Genomic DNA, 19,323 nt, shown 5'->3' on the forward strand with positions numbered 1-19,323 from the left:
TGTAAACGTATACTACCTCTCCGGCAAGGGCTGGTATAAACTTGGCCGGGCGTCCCCGGCTAGTGAGTCCTGCGTTGCCCGATGTTCTGCACAGAGGAGAGGAGTATTGCGGTGCCCAGTGCCGAGCACCTCCCAATAGAAAGAGATGTATAATCGTCTCCTGTATTCCTGATCGCCAGCCGGCGATGATGCACGCTGCTGAGATGCACAATGTGATTGCACAGCGGAGCGGAAAGGTGGGTATCCCAATGCTGAGTACCTGCCGCCAGGAGGAAATGTGCGGTCGTCTCTTGTTCTTGTGATCGCTGGCTGGCGGTGATAGCAAGCTGCTGTCGGAGAGTCAAAGGCGGTTTCTTGCCGCGGTCAGCCGGTCAGCTGGATGGAAAAGAAGCTGTGTGGATTGCACAGGATTAATTCACCTGGACCAGGTGTATGGAAGGCGGGGTCCTGACGCGTTTCGTCACGATCACGTGACTTTATCAAAGGTTTATATCACCTGAGACTGATATAGGTGTATTATTAACCTACATGATTTATAACTATACTGATTAAGAGAATAAATTCCTTACATTTTATACGTTGTGCTCTCTATTTTATACAGCTGCTGACACACAGCGCAGCCACTTTTCTTGTTCTATTGGTGATTCAGTGGGTTCTGTGGAGAGGCAGCCTCAGCAGCAGCAGGAAATGGCACCTTACAGCCTCTGGTCCCGCTCTCCAGGAAGCTCCGCCCCCTCAATGGTGTGTGGTACCTCACTGATTATACTGATTAAAATCCCCCTTTACCTCAGTGCCAGTTTAAGTCCACAGCGGGCACAACAGCTCACAGCCCGGTGACAGCCATGCCCTAATGCTGCCATTGTCACCGGGGACCTACTAACAAGGACCCCTGTGTAATAACTCACTGCACCATGTCTACTTCAGCATCTGTTAGGGGTGGCATTTGCTGCAGGTGTGTGCCCACACCCTGGGGCAGTGGCGTCATGAGGGGGTGCAGCCCGCACCCAGGTGTCACCCTGCCATGGGGTAACACCAAATAGAGCCGTGCACTCACACCCACACCCCCATCCCATCCACTGACCTGGGACACGTCTGCGGCGGAGCCACAATCACGTCCACTCCCCCGCTGACTGTACATCACCACCGCGGCCGGTCCCTCCGATGGGCACACAGCCAAAAGCAGCGGCACTTCCTGCTTCAGCGCTGCATGCTGGGAGTGCAGCATCATAGCAGGAAGGAAGAGCCGCTGCTTCCTCCTGCTGCATGCATGCCTGCCCTGCCTTGCTTTCTGTCAGCCGGCGCCTGGAGTGGAGGCCTGGAGGATGAGAGACACAGAGTTAGGAGAGGGGGGGAATACAGGCAGAGAGAGACAGAATAGGGGGGTGGTAATGCAGGCTGAGAGACAGAATGAAGGGGGGGGGGAATGCAGGCTGAGAAACAGAATGAACGGGTGGGGGAATGCAGGCTGAGAAACAGAATGAATGGGGAGGGAATGCAGGCTGAGAAACAGAATGAATGGGGAGGGAATGCAGGTTGAGAGACAGAATGAAGGGGGGGGGGAATGCAGGCTGTGAAACAGAATAAGGGGGGGGATGCAGGCTGAGAGACAGAATGTAGGGGCGGGGAGAATGCAGGCTGAGAGACAGAATGAAGGGGGGGATGCAGGCTGAGAGACAGAATGAAGGAGGGGGTAATGCAGGCTGAGAGACAGAATGAAGGGGGTATGCAGACTGGGAAACAGAATGAAGGGGGGGGGGAATGCAGGCTGAGAGACAGAATGAACGGGGGGGGGGGGAAGCAGGCTGAGAAACAGAATGAACGGGGTGGGGAGAATGCAGGCTGAGACAGAATGAAGGGGGGGGGAATGCAGGCTGAGAGACAGAATGAAGGGGGGGAATGCAGGCTGTGAAACAGAATGAATGGGGAGGGAATGCTGGCTGAGAGACAGAATGAAGGGGGGGGAAATGCAGGCTGTGAAACAGAATAAGGGGGGATGCAGGCTGAGAGACAGAATGTAGGGGGGGAGAATGCAGGCTGAGAGACAGAATGAAGGGGGGGATGCAGGCTGAGAGACAGAATGAAGGAGGGGGGGAATGCAGGCTGAGAGACAGAATGAAGGGGGTATGCAGACTGAGAAACAGAATGAAGGGGGGGAATGCAGGCTGAGAGACAGAATGAAGGGGGGGAATGCAGGCTGAGAGACAGAATGAAGGAGGGGGGAATGCAGGCTGAGAAACAAAATGTAGGGGGGGGAGAATGCAGGCTGAGAGACAGAATGAAGGGGGGGATGTAGGCTGAGAGACAGAATGAAGGGGGGGGGAATGCAGGCTGAGAGACAGAATGAAGGGGGTATGCAGACTGAGAAACAGAATGAAGGGGGGGGGGTGCAGGCTGAGAGACAGAATGAAGGGGGGGATGCAGGCTGAGAGACAGAATGAAGGAGGGGGGGAATGCAGGCTGAGAGACAGAATGAAGGGGGTATGCAGACTGAGAAACAGAATGAAGGGGGGGAGGAATGCAGGCTGAGAGACAGAGTGAACGGGGGGGGGGAATGCAGGCTGAGAAACAGAATGAACGGGGGGGGGGGGAGAATGCAGGCTGAGAGACAGAATGAAGGGGGGGGGGAAATGCAGGCTGAGAGACAGAATGAAGGGGGGGGGGAAATGCAGGCTGTGAAACAGAATGAATGGGGTGGGAATGCAGGCTGAGAGACAGAATGAAGGGGGGGGGGGAATGCAGGCTGTGAAACAGAATAAGGGGGGGGGTGCAGGCTGAGAGACAGAATGTAGGGGGGGGAGAATGCAGGCTGAGAGACAGAATGAAGGGAGGGATGCAGGCTGAGAGACAGAATGAAGGAGGGGGGGAATGCAGGCTGAGAGACAGAATGAAGGGGGTATGCAGACTGAGAAACAGAATGAAGGGGGGGGGGGTGCAGGCTGCGAGACAGAATGAAGGGGGGGAATGCAGCCTGAGAGACAGAATGAAGGAGGGGGGAATGCAGGCTGAGAAACAGAATGAAGGGTGGGGAATGCAGGTGTTATGATTCCAGCACTCTGGTCTGAGGAGGTCCTATTGCAAGGACCGGAGCACTGGAACGTAATGCTGGGTGAAGGAAGCGGGAATAGAAAGTAGCCCCTGGCGCCCTGACTCCGTTGTCTCGCCCGTGCTGTCAGAAATCCCCTGCGAGACTATGGTTGCTTGAGCCCATGGCAGCCGCGTTTGAAGGGCGGATTATGTCTGCCCAACTCCGATGCCCCCTCAGGTCTTAATGGGAGACAAAGGGAAATCCGAGACAGGGTGATAACAAGGGGCCCTCTGACTAAACAACCAGGCCAGGGGCTACAAGCTAACTGACAAAAGCTGAGGTATGTGCGGAAACCCGCCAGGGAAAAGGACAACCAAAATCCACTAGTCCGTTACTCCTACCCAGCACCGCTGGATACCAGAGTGGATCTGTGGGAGCGGAATCCTCCGCAAAAGCTCCGAAACACAAATAATAAATAATAAATGATAAAGCGGCCAAGCCGCAACACACGGCTACGCCGTGACTCACGAACACCACTGGATGTTCAAAGGTGCTCAGTCAGGACTCCAGGAACAGATGACGACTTCCGAGTACAGGACAACTGAGAACAGGAACGACCGGATACAGCAGGACTGGAAACACTCTCAGCAAACAGATACAGCATGCAAGAAGCTATTACCGGCATCTGTGAGAAGCCCAGGAAGTGTATTTAACAGGGAGTCCTCCAATCAGCTGTTTAGAGGCTGATTGGATTAGATGCCATACAGCTGCCTAGCTGCATGGCCAGGAAACAGGTGTCCTATTAATTAAAATGGACCCAGCAACGGGGAACGCGGTCCGTCAGTGGCGTCCCCGTTGCTAGGGTCCGTGCGCCCGGCGTCCAGCGTTGCCAGGGAGCCGGCGGCTGTACGCGCACGGCGTCCCTGGTTGCTAGGCGCCGGGCCACACCGACGAGCGGACCCCGGCGCCTAACAGTACCCCCCCCCTTGAGGAGGGGTCAAGGAACCCCTAAAGCCAGGTTTCCGAGGAAATTCCCGAAAAAATGCCCTCTTGAGCCTCGGGGCATGGAGATCCTTATCCAGGACCCAAGACCTTTCCTCTGGACCATAGCCTCTCCAGTGCACCAGAAAATAAAGCCGACCCCGGGACAATTTGGAATCGAGAACCTTCTCCACCAAGAACTCCTGATGACCCTGTACATCTACTGGTGATTTCCCCTGAGAGATCTTCCGAGGAAATCTACTGGAAGAAACGTATGGTTTCAACAGGGAGCAATGGAACGTATTTCCGATCCGGAGAGCTCTTGGTAAACGTAACCGGAAAGCAACTGGATTGATTTTTTTAATAATATGAAATGGTCCAATAAATTTGGGGCCCAATCTAGCTGAGGTTTGTCGAAGTTTAATGTTACGAGTCGACAACCATACCCTATCTCCCACCTTAAAAGTGCAAGGACGCCGGAGCCTGTCAGAAAATTTTTTCTCTCGAAATGCCGCTTTTCTGAGAGCAAGGTGCACTTTTTTCCAAATGACTCTGAGATGAGAGGTTAAGGTTAGCGAGGAAACAGAGGAATGTTGAAAAAAAGAATTAGCTCTGGGGTGAAAACCAAAAACTGAAAAGAATGGAGACACATTAGTGGAGGAATGACAAGAATTGTTGTAAGCAAACTCCGCCAAAGGAAGAAACTCGGACCAATCATTCTGGAGTTTGGCTGAGTACAAACGCAAATACTGTTTTAATGATTGATTAACTCGCTCGGTCTGCCCGTTGGATTGGGGATGGTAGCCGGATGTTAAAGACAATTTCATCTTTAATGAGGCACAAAAACACTTCCAGAATAGTGCAATGAATTGAGGACCCCGATCAGAAACAATATCAGTGGGCAACCCATGAAGTCTGAAAACATGGCGGAGAAACAAAACTGCCAATCCCTGGGCAGATGGCAGTTGGGGAAGAGCAATGAAATGGGCCATCTTGCTAAAACGGTCCACTACCACCCATATGACTCGGAATCCGGCTGACAGAGGGAGGTCTACCACAAAATCCATGGAAATATGAGACCATGGCCTGAGAGGAACATTTAAGGGCATAAGTTGCCCGATAGGCAAGGAACGGGGAACCTTATGCTGTGCACAGACCTGACAAGAAAAAACAAACTCCTTAATGTCTTTAGAAAGACCAGGCCACCATACTGAGCGGGAGACTAATTCCAAAGTCTTAGAGATCCCCGGATGCCCGGCAACTTTGCTATCATGAAACTCAGTCAAAACAGTAGCTCTCAAAAACTCAGGGACGTAAAGACGACCAGCAGGAGTATTTCCAGGAGCTTGATGTTGAAGCTGCTTTAACTGGGTAAATAAATCTTGTGTGAGGCCTGCCCAAATGACTGAAGACGGAAGTATGGGAGTAACAGGACTGTTATTATGAACTGGAAGAAAACTGCGTGACAGGGCATCCGCCTTGGTATTCTTGGAACCTGGCCTAAAGGTGATAATAAACTTGAAACGAGTAAAAAATAAAGCCCAACGAGCCTGCCGGGCATTCAGCCGCTTAGCTGATTCGATGTACTGAAGATTTTTGTGGTCAGTCAATACTGAAATGGTATGTGTTGCTCCCTCAAGCCAATGCCTCCACTCCTCGAAAGCCCATTTAATAGCCAGTAACTCCCGGTTACCAACATCATAGTTGGATTCAGCGGATGAGAATTTCCTGGACATAAAGGCACAATGATGTAGTTCTAGAGAGTCCGGATCCTTCTGAGATAGGATAGCCCCCACTCCAACCTCCGAGGCATCAACCTCAACAATGAAGGGCAATTCAGGGTTGGGATGTCTGAGGACTGGGGCTGAGACAAAAGCTTGTTTCAAGGCCTGAAAGGATAACTCAGCTTCACGTGACCAGTTGGTAGGATCCGCTCCCTTCTTAGTCAGTGCCACAATGGGAGCAACCAGGTCGGAAAAAGCATGAATAAATCTTCTATAATAATTCGCAAACCCTAAAAAGCGCTGAATTGCTTTTAAGTTGGTGGGTTGCGCCCAACTAAGGATGGCTTGGAGCTTCTTAGGTTCCATACAGAATCCCCGAGGGGAAATAATGTACCCTAAAAAGGATACCTCTGTGACATGAAACTCACACTTCTCCAGCTTGGCATATAGGTGATTTTCACGTAATTTTTGAAGAACCTGACGCACCTGGGTAACATGTTGTTCAATAGAGTCAGAATAGATCAGGATGTCGTCTAAGTAAACGACCACGAATCTTCCTAGAAAATCACGGAGCACATCGTTAATGAGATCATGGAAAACTGCCGGAGCGTTAGACAAGCCGAACGGCATCACCAGATACTCGTAGTGACCCGACTGAGTACTGAACGCCGTCTTCCATTCATCTCCCGACTTGATTCGGATGAGGTTATACGCTCCCCTCAGGTCAATTTTAGAAAAAATCACAGCCGAACGCAGCTGATCAAAGAGGACAGAAATCAGTGGCAGAGGGTAAGTATTTTTAACTGAGATCTTATTCAGGGCTCTAAAGTCAATGCAAGGTCTGAGTGATCCATCTTTCTTCTCCACAAAGAAGAAGCCTGCACTTAAAGGGGATTTAGATGGCCTGATAAATCCTTTCCCTAGGCTCTCCTTAACATACTCATTCATGGCCGCAGTTTCTGGCCCGGACAATGCATATAACCTTCCCTTTGGCAATGTGGCACCAGGAATTAGCTCAATAGCACAATCATAAGGCCGATGGGGAGGCAGAATGTCCGCATTGCCCTTGGAAAATACATCAACAAAGTCCTGGTATTCCACGGGAATGGGTTCGGGAATGGCAGCAGCTATTCTGACGGGAAATGTAATACATTCCTTATTACAGATGGTACCCCATTGTGAGATCTCCCCCGACTGCCAATCAATGATGGGATTATGAAAGGCCAGCCAAGGGTGACCCAGAACCACTGGAACTGCTGGGCAATGGGTAAGGAAAAACTCAATTTTTTCGGAATGAAGAGCTCCTACCGTAAGTAGTACAGGGGGTGTACAGAGGGAAATAACCCCATTGGACAAGGGACTCCCATCTAAACCATGCATGGTGATACACCTACCCAAAGCTAACTGAGGAATACCCAAGGCCTTGGCCCACGTTAAGTCCATAAAGTTCCCTGCAGCTCCACTGTCAACAAAAGCCGACACCGAAGAACTGAGGCTGCCAAAGGAAATTTTAGCTGGGACTAAAAGGGAGTTATTCGAGGAGATAAGCTGCAGACCAAAGTGAACCCCCTCACAATTCACTTGGTCGAGGCGTTTCCCGACTTATTCGGACAATTACGGGCAAAATGTCCCTTACCCCCACAGTACAAACAAAGACCAGAGTTTTGCCTTCTGGCTCTTTCTTCTGGAGACAGCCGGGAGAGACCCATCTGCATGGGCTCCTCTATGTCCTCAGGAATGGAAAATACACATGGAGTAGACCTGACAGGTGCTCCTTTTTCAGCCCTCCGCTCTCTGAGACGACGATCAATCTTAATAGAAAGCTCCATGAGTTTATCGAGAGTCTCAGGAGCGGGATACTGAAGGAGACTGTCTTTTATAGACTCAGATAAGCCGAGGCGAAACTGACTGCGCAGGGCTGGGTCATTCCAGCCACAGTCGTTCGACCAACGGCGAAACTCCGTAGAATAAACCTCTGCAGGATTTCTACCCTGTCTGAGAGCGCGTAACTGACTCTCAGCGGATGCCTCTCTATCAGGGTCATCATACAAAAGCCCTAAAGACCCCAGAAAGGCGTCTACTGACAACAATGCCGGATCCTCTGCTTTTAAACCAAAAGCCCAGGTCTGAGGATCCCCCTGGAGCAAAGAAATAATAATTCCGACCCGCTGAGATTCAGTACCTGAGGAGATTGGTCTTAAACGAAAATAAAGTTTACAGGACTCTTTAAAATTAAAAAACTCCTTCCTATCACCAGAAAAGCGGTCAGGCAAGTGCATTTTTGGTTCAGGGACTACCCTCGGGGAAGTTCGTAAAAGATCTTCCTGCGACTTCACCCGAAGGGAAAGATCCTGAACCATCTGAGTAAGTTCTTGAATCTGGCTAACTAGGAGCTGGCCAGGATTTGGCCCTAAACCAGTGGGATTCATGAGGCCGATAAATCTTACAAAACTGAATAAGGAAAAAATCAAACCCTGTTTAATTTTAAGTTTGGGTGTGGCCGGTAATAATGTTATGATTCCAGCACTCTGGTCTGAGGAGGTCCTATTGCAAGGACCGGAGCACTGGAACGTAATGCTGGGTGAAGGAAGCGGGAATAGAAAATAGCCCCTGGCGCCCTGACTCCGTTGTCTCGCCCGTGCTGTCAGAAATCCCCTGCGAGACTATGGTTGCTTGAGCCCATGGCAGCCGCGTTTGAAGGGCGGATTATGTCTGCCCAACTCCGATGCCCCCTCAGGTCTTAATGGGAGACAAAGGGAAATCCGAGACAGGGTGATAACAAGGGGCCCTCTGACTAAACAACCAGGCCAGGGGCTACAAGCTAACTGACAAAAGCTGAGGTATGTGCGGAAACCCGCCAGGGAAAAGGACAACCAAAATCCACTAGTCCGTTACTCCTACCCAGCACCGCTGGATACCAGAGTGGATCTGTGGGAGCGGAATCCTCCGCAAAAGCTCCGAAACACAAATAATAAATAATAAATGATAAAGCGGCCAAGCCGCAACACACGGCTACGCCGTGACTCACGAACACCACTGGATGTTCAAAGGTGCTCAGTCAGGACTCCAGGAACAGATGACGACTTCCGAGTACAGGACAACTGAGAACAGGAACGACCGGATACAGCAGGACTGGAAACACTCTCAGCAAACAGATACAGCATGCAAGAAGCTATTACCGGCGTCTGTGAGAAGCCCAGGAAGTGTATTTAACAGGGAGTCCTCCAATCAGCTGTTTAGAGGCTGATTGGATTAGATGCCATACAGCTGCCTAGCTGCATGGCCAGGAAACAGGTGTCCTATTAATTAAAATGGACCCAGCAACGGGGAACGCGGTCCGTCAGTGGCGTCCCCGTTGCTAGGGTCCGTGCGGCTCCGTGCGCCCGGCGTCCAGCGTTGCCAGGGAGCCGGCGGCTGTACGCGCACGGCGTCCCTGGTTGCTAGGCGCCGGGCCGCACCGACGAGCGGACCCTGGCGCCTAACAGCAGGCTGAGAGACAGAATGAAGGGGGGGATGTAGGCTGAGAGACAGAATAAAGGGGGGGTGCAGGCTGAGAGACACAGAATAAAGGAGGGGGAACGCAGGCTGAGAGACACAGAATAAAGGAGGGGGAACGCAGGCTGAGAGACACAGAATAAAGGAGGGGGGAATGCAGGCTGAGAAACACTGAATAAAGGAGGGGGGAACACAGGCTGAGAGACACAGAATAAAAGGGGGAACGCAGACTGAGAGACAGAATGAAGGAGTGGGGGGGGGACGCAAGCTGAGACACAGATTGAAGGAGGGAGGGGGGTTCACTACGGCTGGCCGGCGGTCGGGCTGAGAGACACAGAATGAAGGAGTGGGGGGAACGAAGGTTCAGACACAGAATGAAGGAGGGGGAATGCAGGCTGAGAGACACAGAATGAAGGAGTGGAGGAATGAAGGCTGAGAGACGCTGGGGGAGAGATGGTATGGATGAGAGTATCAGGGGTGAGAAGACAGTGTGGCTGAGAAATGCATGGGTGAGATGATGCTGTGGCTGAGAGACACAGGATGTAGAAGGTGACACAGCTGGCATGAATCTGGTTGAACCTCTGTTATATGACTATGACTTTGGTTATATTCCTACTAGAGATGAGCGCCTGAAATTTTTCGGGTTTTGTGTTTTGGTTTTGGGTTCGGTTCCGCGGCCGTGTTTTGGGTTCGAACGCGTTTTGGCAAAACCTCACCGAATTATTTTTGTCGGATTCGGGTGTGTTTTGGATTCGGGTGTTTTTTTCAAAAAACCCTAAAAAACAGCTTAAATCATAGAATTTGGGGGTAATTTTGATCCCAAAGTATTATTAACCTCAAAAAACATAATTTACACTCATTTTCAGCCTATTCTGAACACATCACACCTCACAATATTATTTTTAGTCCTAAAATTTGCACCGAGGTCGCTGTGTGAGTAAGATAAGCGACCCTAGTGGCCGACACAAACACCGGGCCCATCTAGGAGTGGCACTGCAGTGTCACGCAGGATGTCCCTTCCAAAAAACCCTCCCCAAACAGCACATGACGCAAAGAAAAAAAGAGGCGCAATGAGGTAGCTGTGTGAGTAAGATTAGCGACCCTAGTGGCCGACACAAACACCGGGCCCATCTAGGAGTGGCACTGCAGTGTCACGCAGGATGGCCCTTCCAAAAAACCCTCCCCAAACAGCACATGACGCAAAGAAAAAAAGAGGCGCAATGAGGTAGCTGTGTGAGTAAGATTAGCGACCCTAGTGGCCGACACAAACACCGGGCCCATCTAGGAGTGGCACTGCAGTGTCACGCAGGATGGCCCTTCCAAAAAACCCTCCCCAAACAGCACATGACGCAAAGAAAAAAAGAGGCGCAATGAGGTAGCTGACTGTGTGAGTAAGATTAGCGACCCTAGTGGCCGACACAAACACCGGGCACATCTAGGAGTGGCACTGCAGTGTCACGCAGGATGTCCCTTCCAAAAAACCCTCCCCAAACAGCACATGACGCAAAGAAAAAAAGAGGCGCAATGAGGTAGCTGTGTGAGTAAGATTAGCGACCCTAGTGGCCGACACAAACACCGGGCCCATCTAGGAGTGGCACTGCAGTGTCACGCAGGATGTCCCTTCCAAAAAACCCTCCCCAATCAGCACATGACGCAAAGAAAAAGAAAAGAAAAAAGAGGTGCAAGATGGAATTATCCTTGGGCCCTCCCACCCACCCTTATGTTGTATAAACAAAACAGGACATGCACACTTTAACCAACCCATCATTTCAGTGACAGGGTCTGCCACACGACTGTGACTGATATGACGGGTTGGTTTGGACCCCCCCCAAAAAAGAAGCAATTAATCTCTCCTTGCACAAACTGGCTCTACAGAGGCAAGATGTCCACCTCATCTTCACCCTCCGATATATCACCGTGTACATCCCCCTCCTCACAGATTATCAATTCGTCCCCACTGGAATCCACCATCTCAGCTCCCTGTGTACTTTGTGGAGGCAATTGCTGCTGGTCAATGTCTCCGCGGAGGAATTGATTATAATTCATTTTAATGAACATCATCTTCTCCACATTTTCTGGATGTCGATTGCTGACAAGGTGAGCGGCGGCACTAAACACTCTTTCGGAGTACACACTTGTGGGAGGGCAACTTAGGTAGAATAAAGCCAGTTTGTGCAAGGGCCTCCAAATTGCCTCTTTTTCCTGCCAGTATAAGTACGGACTGTGTGACGTGCCTACTTGGATGCGGTCACTCATATAATCCTCCACCATTCTATCAATGTTGAGAGAATCATATGCAGTGACAGTAGACGACATGTCCGTAATCGTTGTCAGGTCCTTCAGTCCGGACCAGATGTCAGCATCAGCAGTCGCTCCAGACTGCCCTGCATCACCGCCAGCGGGTGGGCTCGGAATTCTGAGCCTTTTCCTCGCACCCCCAGTTGCGGGAGAATGTGAAGGAGGAGATGTTGACAGGTCGCGTTCCGCTTGACTTGACAATTTTGTCACCAGCAGGTCTTTCAACCCCAGCAGACCTGTGTCTGCCGGAAAGAGAGATCCAAGGTAGGCTTTAAATCTAGGATCGAGCACGGTGGCCAAAATGTAGTGCTCTGATTTCAACAGATTGACCACCCGTGAATCCTTGTTAAGCGAATTAAGGGCTGCATCCACAAGTCCCACATGCCTAGCGGAATCGCTCCGTGTTAGCTCCTTCTTCAATGCCTCCAGCTTCTTCTGCAAAAGCCTGATGAGGGGAATGACCTGACTCAGGCTGGCAGTGTCTGAACTGACTTCACGTGTGGCAAGTTCAAAGGGCATCAGAACCTTGCACAACGTTGAAATCATTCTCCACTGCACTTGAGACAGGTGCATTCCATCTCCTATATCGTGCTCAATTGTATAGGCTTGAATGGCCTTTTGCTGCTCCTCCAACCTCTGAAGCATATAGAGGGTTGAATTCCACCTCGTTACCACTTCTTGCTTCAGATGATGGCAGGGCAGGTTCAGTAGTTTTTGGTGGTGCTCCAGTCTTCTGTACGTGGTGCCTGTACGCCGAAAGTGTCCCGCAATTTTTCTGGCCACCGACAGCATCTCTTGCACGCCCCTGTCGTTTTTTAAAAAATTCTGCACCACCAAATTCAAGGTATGTGCAAAACATGGGACGTGCTGGAATTTGCCCATATTTAATGCACACACAATATTGCTGGCGTTGTCCGATGCCACAAATCCACAGGAGAGTCCAATTGGGGTAAGCCATTCCGCGATGATCTTCCTCAGTTGCCGTAAGAGGTTTTCAGCTGTGTGCGTATTCTGGAAAGCGGTGATACAAAGCGTAGCCTGCCTAGGAAAGAGTTGGCGTTTGCAAGATGCTGCTACTGGTGCCGCCGCTGCTGTTCTTGCGGCGGGAGTCCATACATCTACCCAGTGGGCTGTCACAGTCATATAGTCCTGACCCTGCCCTGCTCCACTTGTCCACATGTCCGTGGTTAAGTGGACATTGGGTACAACTGCATTTTTTAGGACACTGGTGAGTCTTTTTCTGACGTCCGTGTACATTCTCGGTATCGCCTGCCTAGAGAAGTGGAACCTAGATGGTATTTGGTAACGGGGGCACACTGCCTCAATAAATTGTCTAGTTCCCTGTGAACTAACGGCGGATACCGGACGCACGTCTAACACCAACATAGTTGTCAAGGACTCAGTTATCCGCTTTGCAGTAGGATGACTGCTGTGATATTTCATCTTCCTCGCAAAGGACTGTTGAACAGTCAATTGCTTACTGGAAGTAGTACAAGTGGGCTTACGACTTCCCCTCTGGGATGACCATCGACTCCCAGCGGCAACAACAGCAGCGCCAGCAGCAGTAGGCGTTACACGCAAGGATGCATCGGAGGAATCCCAGGCAGGAAAGGACTCGTCAGACTTGCCAGTGACATGGCCTGCAGGACTATTGGCATTCCTGGGGAAGGAGGAAATTGACACTGAGGGAGTTGGTGGGGTGGTTTGCGTGAGCTTGGTTACAAGAGGAAGGGATTTACTGGTCAGTGGACTGCTTCCGCTGTCACCCAAAGTTTTTGAACTTGTCACTGACTTATTATGAATGCGCTGCAGGTGACGTATAAGGGAGGATGTTCCGAGGTGGTTAACGTCCTTACCCCTACTTATTACAGCTTGACAAAGGGAACACACGGCTTGACACCTGTTGTCCGCATTTCTGGTGAAATACCTCCACACCGAAGAGCTGATTTTTTTGGTATTTTCACCTGGCATGTCAACGGCCATATTCCTCCCACGGACAACAGGTGTCTCCCCGGGTGCCTGACTTAAACAAACCACCTCACCATCAGAATCCTCCTGGTCAATTTCCTCCCCAGCGCCAGCAACACCCATATCCTCCTCATCCTGGTGTACTTCAACACTGACATCTTCAATCTGACTATCAGGAACTGGACTGCGGGTGCTCCTTCCAGCACTTGCAGGGGGCATGCAAATAGTGGAAGGCGCATGCTCTTCACGTCCAGTGTTGGGAAGGTCAGGCATCGCAAACGACACAATTGGACTCTCCTTGTGGATTTGGGATTTCAAAGAACGCACAGTTCTTTGCGGTGCTTTTGCCAGCTTGAGTCTTTTCAGTTTTCTAGCGAGAGGCTGAGTGCTTCCATCCTCATGTGAAGCTGAACCACTAGCCATGAACATAGGCCAGGGCCTCAGCCGTTCCTTGCCACTCCGTGTGGTAAATGGCATATTGGCAAGTTTACGCTTCTCCTCCGACAATTTTATTTTAGGTTTTGGAGTCCTTTTTTTTCTGATATTTGGTGTTTTGGATTTGACATGCTCTGTACTATGACATTGGGCATCGGCCTTGGCAGACGACGTTGCTGGCATTTCATCGTCTCGGCCATGACTAGTGGCAGCAGCTTCAGCACGAGGTGGAAGTGGATCTTGATCTTTCCCTAATTTTGGAACCTCAACTTTTTTGTTCTCCATATTTTATAGGCAGAACTAAAAGGCACCTCAGGTAAACAATGGAGATGGATGGATTGGATAGTTTACTAGTATACAATTATGGACGGACTGCCACGGTTAGGTGGTATAAAAAAACCACGGTTAGGTGGTATATATTATAATAATAATACAATTATGGATGGACGGACTGCCTGCCGACTGCCGACACAGAGGTAGCCACAGCCGTGAACTACCGCACTGTACACTGGTTGATAAAGAGATAGTAGTATACTCGTAACAACTAGTATGACACTATGACGACGGTATAAAGAATGGAAAAAAAACCACGGTTAGGTGGTATATATTATAATAATAATACAATTATGGATGGACGGACTGCCTGCCGACTGCCGACACAGAGGTAGCCACAGCCGTGAACTACCGCACTGTACACTGGTTGATAAAGAGATAGTAGTATACTCGTAACAACTAGTATGACACTATGACGACGGTATAAAGAATGGAAAAAAAACCACGGTTAGGTGGTATATATTATAATAATAATACAATTATGGATGGACGGACTGCCTGCCGACTGCCGACACAGAGGTAGCCACAGCCGTGAACTACCGCACTGTACACTGGTTGATAAAGAGATAGTAGTATACTCGTAACAACTAGTATGACACTATGACGACGGTATAAAGAATGGAAAAAAAACCACGGTTAGGTGGTATATATTATAATAATAATACAATTATGGATGGACGGACTGCCTGCCGACTGCCGACACAGAGGTAGCCACAGCCGTGAACTACCGCACTGTACACTGGTTGATAAAGAGATAGTAGTATACTCGTAACAACTAGTATGACACTATGACGACGGTATAAAGAATGAAAAAAAAACCACGGTTAGGTGGTATATATTATAATAATAATACAATTATGGATGGACGGACTGCCTGCCGACTGCCGACACAGAGGTAGCCACAGCCGTGAACTACCGCACTGTACACTGGTTGATAAAGAGATAGTAGTATACTCGTAACAACTAGTATGACACTATGACGACGGTATAAAGAATGGGAAAAAAACCACGGTTAGGTGGTATATATTATAATAATAATAATACAATTATGGATGGACGGACTGCCTGCCGACTGCCGACACAGAGGTAGCCACAGCCGTGAACTACCGCACTGTACACTGGTTGATAAAGAGATAGTAGTATACTCGTAACAACTAGTATGACACTATGACGACGGTATAAAGAATGGAAAAAAAACCACGGTTAGGTGGTATATATTATAATAATAATACAATTATGGATGGACGGACTGCCTGCCGACTGCCGACACAGAGGTAGCCACAGCCGTGAACTACCGCACTGTACACTGGTTGATAAAGAGATAGTAGTATACTCGTAACAACTAGTATGACACTATGACGACGGTATAAAGAATGGAAAAAAAACCACGGTTAGGTGGTATATATTATAATAATAATACAATTATGGATGGACGGACTGCCTGCCGACTGCCGACACAGAGGTAGCCACAGCCGTGAACTACCGCACTGTACACTGGTTGATAAAGAGATAGTAGTATACTCGTAACAACTAGTATGACACTATGACGACGGTATAAAGAATGGAAAAAAAACCACGGTTAGGTGGTATATATTATAATAATAATACAATTATGGATGGACGGACTGCCTGCCGACTGCCGACACAGAGGTAGCCACAGCCGTGAACTACCGCACTGTACACTGGTTGAAAAAGAGATAGTAGTATACTCGTAACAACTAGTATGACACTATGACGGTATAAAGAAAGAAAAAAAAATACCACGGTTAGGTGGTATATATTGTAATACAATTATGGATGGACGGACTGCCTGCCGAGTTCCGACTGCCGACACAGAGGTAGCCACAGCCGTGAACTACCGCACTGTACTGTGTCTGCTGCTAATATAGACTGGTTGATAAAGAGATAGTATACAATACATACAACAATGAATATACTACTATACTGGTGGTCAGGCACTGGTCACCACTAGTCACACTGGCAGTGGCACTCCTGCAGCAAAAGTGTGCACTGTTTAATTTTAAATTAATATAATATTATGTACTCCTGGGGGCTCCTGCTATAACAACCTGCAGTGCTCCCCAGTCTCCCCCACAATTATTATAAGCTTTGCCTTTTATACATTGATGTGCAGCACACTGGGCTGAGCTGAGTGCACACAGACTGAGTCACACTGTGTGACTGGCTGCTGCTGTGTATCGTTTTTTTTCAGGCAGAGAACGGATATAGCAGAGAACGGATATATATTAAAATAAATAAAAGTTAACTAACAACAACTGCACTGGTCACTGTGGTAAACTCTGTCTGACTCTGCACAATCTCTCTCTCTCTTCTAATCTAATTTCTAATGGAGAGGACGCCAGCCACGTCCTCTCCCTATCAATCTCAATGCACGTGTGAAAATGGCGGCGACGCGCGGCTCCTTATATAGAATCCGAGTCTCGCGAGAATCCGACAGCGTCATGATGACGTTCGGGCGCGCTCGGGTTAACCGAGCAAGGCGGGAGGATCCGAGTCTGCTCGGACCCGTGAAAAAAACATGAAGTTCGTGCGGGTTCGGTTTCAGAGAAACCGAACCCGCTCATCTCTAATTCCTACACAAACAGGAATCTTATGGACCATGTGATTTCCTACATGAATACCGACTAAAGACACTGTCTGACCAGGGAGGATACATTTCTTCAGAGGTTCCTCATTCTTCAGAGATACCACCATAAAGGTACGGGGCATATGGAATGTAAATCAATGTTCCCAGAGTGACGAGAAATGGGGGCATGTCATGTCGACAAGCCGCATTTTTACTGACCACGCCCCTTTGTGGTACATGGACACACCCATTTTTTCAGCATGCGCCTATGGCACGCACGCACAGTACCACTAAGACTTTTTTCTACTTGCACCACTGGGGGTTAGCAATGCTCCCGATACCCATAGTTATTGCAGTAATGTTCAGGCAGCTAGCGAGTGCGTGCATACACAAACACCTGTGATTATTAGCTTAGCATATCAATGGATTTTGGGCCTAATTCAGACCTGATCGCAAAAGGAAAATCTTTCTCTAATGGGCAAAACCATGCTGCACTGCAGGTGGGGCAGATATAACATGAGCAGAGAGAGTTAGATTTGGGTGGATTATATTGTTTCTGTGCAGGGTAAATACTGGCTGCTTTATTTTTACACTGCAATTTAGATTTCAGTTTGAGCACACCCCACCCAACTCTAAAGGTGTGTACACACGGTAACATCTTTTCTTCCGATTCTGACTATATAGTCAGAATCGGAAGAAAAGATAGTGCAGATCGCAAGGTGACAGTCACCTTGCGATCCCGATCCGATGCCGAAGCGCGGCCCCGCGCGGTCGGCATCGGACGAAAAAATAGGCTGTGCAGGCAAGTCAATCCTGACTATCTCTATAGAAGAGATAGTCAGTAATGACACTTAGCCAAAATCGCACAGAACCAGGGTCGCAAGCACACTCATTATGTGCCTGGCTAAGTGCCGACCCGGCCCCCCATCGCACAGTGAGAATCGGATAAGTCCGAATCTCACTGTGTGTACACACCCTAACTCTGCCCCAACCTGCAGTGCACATGGTTTCGCCCATTGGAGAAAAAAATTGCTGTTGCGATCAGGTCTGAAACAGGCCCTTTGTTAGCTGCGGCAGTGTTAGTGGACACCTCTGTATGTGCGAGTCTGCAAATGCATTTTTTTTGTAATGAAACAGACTTCCGCATGAATGTGCATACCTGAAGGTGGCCATACATCAGAAAGATGAATCACATGTGATCATTGCATGCGAATTCGAAGCTCCCAGGCAGTCCTGGACTCACAATATCGTACACAAATGCTCTACTAGTACAAAAAATAGGATTTTGGTACCTACCTGTAAATCCTTTTCTCGTAGTCCGTAGAGGATGCTGGGGGCCACATTAGTACCATGGGTATAGACGGGTCCACCAGGAGCCATTGGCACTTTAAGAGTTTAAGAGTGTGGGCTGACTCCTCCCTCTATGCCCCTCCTACCAGACTCAGTCTAGAAACTGTGCCCGAGGAGACGACATACTTTGAGATAAGGACTTAACACAGATAGTGGTGAGATTCATACCAGCTCACACATACAAGGCACGTTAAGACAACTAGCTTAAACTAATCAGCAATGGCTGAAACATGACTTACCAAGTAACAATGCAGTACTTAACTAAACGAAGTGGTACTGAACCAAATAACAACAGCAAGAAAACGAAGTACTGGGCGGGCGCCCAGCATCCTCTACGGACTACGAGAAAAGGATTTACCGGTAGGTACCAAAATCCTATTTTCTCTTACATCCTAGAGGATGCTGGGGTCCATATTAGTTCCATGGGGATGTACCAAATCTCCCAGAATGGGAGGGAGAGCGCGGAGGCTCCTGCAGAACTGATTGACCGAACTTCAGATCATCAGAGGCCAAAGTATCAAACTTGTAGAACTTTGCAAACATGTTCGACGCCGACCAAGTTGCAGCTCGGCAAAGTTGTACTGCCGAGACACTCCGGGCAGCCGCCCAGGAAGATCCCACCTTACAAGTAGAGTAGAGTGGGCCTTAACAGATTTTGGACACAGCAGTCCTGCCGTAGAATAGGCGTGCTGTATAATTAACCTAATCCTGTGAGAAATAGACTGCTTAGTACTAGCAGAACACCCAATTTTCTTGGGATCGTATAGGACAAATAGAGAGTCCGACTTCCTGTGACGAGAGGTTCTCTTCACATAAATCTTTGGAGCCCTCACAACATCCAAGGACTTTGAAGTAATCGAGGAGTCAGTAGCCACTGGCACCATAATAGGTTGGTTGATTTGAAATGCCGACACAACCTTTGGGAGGAACTGCTGATGAGTCCGGAGCTCAGCTCTATCCTTATGGAAGATCAAGTAAGGGCTTTTGCATGACAAAGCCCCCAGCTCAGAGACATGCCTAGCAGAAGCTAAGGCCAACAAAGTGACCACCTTCCATGTAAGAAATTTGAGCTCCACCTCCTGTACAGGCTCAAACTAATCACACTGGAGAAACTGCAACACCACGTT

This window comes from Pseudophryne corroboree, chromosome 7, assembly GCF_028390025.1.
Source record: "Pseudophryne corroboree isolate aPseCor3 chromosome 7, aPseCor3.hap2, whole genome shotgun sequence".
NCBI lineage: Eukaryota > Metazoa > Chordata > Amphibia > Anura > Myobatrachidae > Pseudophryne > Pseudophryne corroboree.